General features: G+C 47.8%; 1 long non-coding RNA gene across 1 annotated transcript; it reads left to right on the top strand.

Annotated features, from left to right (window-relative positions):
- Window positions 1-1,987: 1,987 nt before the first annotated feature.
- On the top strand, window positions 1,988-3,489 carry LOC144265617 (uncharacterized). Its single transcript, XR_013346325.1, has 2 exons — window positions 1,988-2,330; window positions 3,203-3,489. It is a non-coding gene; the product is annotated as an uncharacterized LOC144265617 (long non-coding RNA).
- Window positions 3,490-3,706: the final 217 nt, after the last annotated feature.

Raw genomic sequence — 3,706 nt, 5'->3', positions numbered from 1 at the left:
AGGGATTTATAGCAAGAAAAATCTATTCTTGCCACTTGGAGACACCACTGTACAGACTGGTTTCAGAGTAGCAGCCATGTTAGTCTGTATCTGCAAAAAGGAGTACTTGTGGCACCTTAGAGACTAACAAATTTATCTGGATACAGCTAGACAGAAGGCATGATGTAATATCTATTGCCAAGGACAATGGATACTTACCTTAAAATCCCACCTCCTTTGACTAATGAACATGGCTAAAGTAAAGAACTGTGAAGTGATCTTTGAAATACTTAACTAGGAGCCAGGAAGATAGGTGACGTTATCAGAATGAAGGGACTGGTCATTGTATTTCTTTGCATTTTTTCTGAATGGCACCCCTGATTTCAGCCACTAATTATGGAAATATTTATTCTCTCAACCTGATGAGAAACTCAATCACCAGGGAGCTGTCATGGATTAAGGAACTTGATAAACAGGTCTGGAAAGCTCTCTGGGACAGCCAAGATAAGGCTGCATTAGGTTGAGGAGCAAATGGTCAGAAGTATATATATTTAAGAAATGATTCTTTTGCTGTACCTTGGGCATTTCCAGCTTATGAGATGTGTGAATCTAAATGTGATATGCAAACCACTTCTGTTTTACTATCCCTTCCTCTGTTTTCAATAAATCTCTTAACCCACTTAATTGACAGGCAATCTGTTTGTAAGGTAACTTCTCACATCTCTTTGGGCTGTAGGTGTATTGGCAGAGGTACAAATGACACTGGCGTTTGGAACATGGATATCCCTCTCCTTGAAGTCTGTACATTTGGATTCATGATATTGAGGAAACTTGGCATTACAAGTGGAAGGATACAAAAAAGTACTTTAATGGTTTTTAAACTCTCTGTGTCCTTTACTGTTTGCACCACTCTCCCCTGCACTGGGAAGGTGAGGTTACTAACAAGTTGTAAACCACAACTGCCAATAAAATCTTCATGCCAGACACCACCATCATTACATATATTATAGGGGGTGCAGCAGTGACCCCATAGTTAGATTGCCTATCATCTTCCATTATTTTTTTTTAAGTCTAATACTTCCAGTATCTGCAGCAGCTCTTTGAAATTTAGGAGGGGGATAGTCCTGGGGCAGGGAGGTGACATTTTCTACCCTGATAAAGAATAATTTAGGTTAGGCCAAGTTATCAGCTATCAAAAAACACCATTTCTCATTTGCATTTTGTTTTTGTTCTTAATGTGTTGCTAAGACCTGTATGCACTCCATTAGCCTTGCACATACACCATCTTGTTGCCTTTCTTAGCATAGGACACAGAACCAAACCTCTGGGTGGGAGTGAGGAAAAGTGTACAGTGAAAAAAAATTACATAGCGAGATAGGCTATTCAGCATACAAAGGATGCTTATTGGCCTACGATAACGCATTAACCTTACATGTCAGTTACACGGAGTGAGCTGGATCGCTCATTCCTGGGGTAAAGCCTGTAGGAAAAGGAAAACTCCACAAGGTTCCCCTTGCTGTTGCCCCAGAAGGGGAAGTAGCAGCAAGGTGACGAATTTTATTCCAGGGACTCACCCACCCTCCATGTCCCCCCCTTATCTACGGCCCCAGCCCACCAGCGTGTAAGCGGCGGTGAGGCGGTGCGTACACACGGGAAGCCCAGAAGCGGGGAGCACACGGGGGCCCGGTCTCCAGGGTGAGGCTGTCGCGCTCAAGATGCTCACTGAGGGGAGAAGACCCTACCGAAGAAACTGGAAACTCCGCCTCGGAGGAGTTGAGCCCCCTGACTCCCAGCTCGGCGGGCTCCGACTCGCGCCGTCGGCGCAGGGGCGCGGTGGAGATGCGTGGCTCCGCTCCGCCCCACCCCCCCCGGGCGCGGCTCGGCTCGGCTCGGCTCGGCTCGGGGACGGGGAGCAGCAGAGGCTGACCCGAGCCACTCAGGGCAGCGGGTGGCACCAGCCCAGCAGTCGCTAGTGCGCATGCTCCCGCCGCTCGGACACGCTTGATAATCAGCCAATTGCGAGGAAGGCGGAGTCTGAGCCTGCACCTTCCCCGGGGCCCAGGCAGCACGCGCCGGAAATACGTCACGGGCCGCAGCCCGGATGTTACTCTTGGGGCCGGTTGCCGGTTCCCGTGGCGCTCCGTGGTTTCCGATCGGTTGCGGGGGGGGCGGTTGGCTCGTCTGTCTCTGGCGCGTGCGGCCGTCGGGGGCGGCCATGTCGTATCCGACCGTCCGGAAGGTGGCGATGGTCTCGTGCCTGGTGCTGTGCGTCTCGCTGCTCCTGCCTCGGACCTTCCTGTCCCGGGGCGGGAGGCAGGAGCCCGGCAGCGCGCCGCCTACCCCGCCCGAGGGTAAGAGGCCTCCCTGGGGTCTGGTCCCGCGCCCTCAGGGGCTTCGGCTGCTGAGCTGCCACCCCTACGCCTGGGGCTGGTCTCCCGCCCCCCCCCCGTCTTGTGCACCCCCTTCCTCGCGGAGGCCCCTGGGTGGGTGGCCCGCTCTAGCTCTGGGCCCCTGTGTGCAGAGGGGACGGGGGAGGTGTCTGCTGCTTGCTGTGTCCGATCCCACCGGGCAGCTTCCCCGGCAAAAGAAGCTTCTGCCCCTCCGCCCCCCGCTTTCATCCGACCGTAGGGAAACCCACCTAGACTGGGACTAGCCTGGTCTCGGCACCACCCACAACTGGCAGCGTTTTATTATTTGTGTTACCTACCGCTCAGGAGCCCTAGTCTTGGACCAAGGCCCTGTTGTGCTAGGTGCTGCACAAAACATGGCAAAAAGCGGGTCACAAGGCGCTTTGTGTGTTTATGGATGATGTTTATAATTCCAAGAGTCTCGTAATGAGTTACATTTAGCATTAACTGGTAGCAATAGAAGCTTAGGTACCAAATTTAAAATACTACTGTAGGTAGGCATAGAGTCATATTAATACTTTGCATTTCTCACTTATGGGTGTAAAGTACTATGGGATCTGCAGATTTGCAAGTTGAAATGATCATTTCATTGCACTGTTTTGTAAGCATATGTTTGTCTGGCCAAAAATTCGCCCCTAGTATTGTATAGTGTCTGTTTGGCTGCAGCTCTGGTCCCGCAAGGTTACAGCTTTCATTTCTATCATGGTGTTTGTGCAATGCTTGTATAAAATGCGTTGGTGGCTTTTTGGAATGAAAAGTATTATATAATTCACCCAAATGTTTTTCCATCTCACCTGTTCTTGTTCTCATTTCAGAGCTCTTTTGTATACCGTGGAATTTCAAAGGCGGAGTAGTAGCTCAGTGTTCCCATCTCTGACATGATTTACATTTCTTCTTTCCCAAAAACCTTTTAATCAAAACTCTCAAGTTTCATTTGAGTTTTATTTCTTAATGTGTGTAGTAAATTTTGTCTGAGTTATGTAAAGGGAGAGCAAATTACAATATCCTTCATTTGTTGTGTTGTCATTTATTTGAAAGTCATTTTCTTATGTTTTTACATTTTGCTTTTGAAGTGTCATGAAATAAAAATTCATTTAAATCACCTACATTGTTTAGTTTCCTATTCCAATATTATTTCTGATTTTATTTCTGATTTTGTTACCGATCTATCAGGTTTTTATAATGACCATTTTACATGACATATAGTTAGGATTATATTTATGTACAGTAAAATTATTTTTTTAAATATTGCACTAATTGAGCTACATTTACCTCTTTGCCCCTTACTCTGCAATCATAATCCACTAGAGAGACCCCTT

This window comes from Eretmochelys imbricata, chromosome 6 (genome assembly GCF_965152235.1).
Source record: "Eretmochelys imbricata isolate rEreImb1 chromosome 6, rEreImb1.hap1, whole genome shotgun sequence".
NCBI lineage: Eukaryota > Metazoa > Chordata > Testudines > Cheloniidae > Eretmochelys > Eretmochelys imbricata.
Note: the sequence above shows the minus strand (reverse complement) of the source record. Positions and strands in the feature narration are given on the sequence as shown.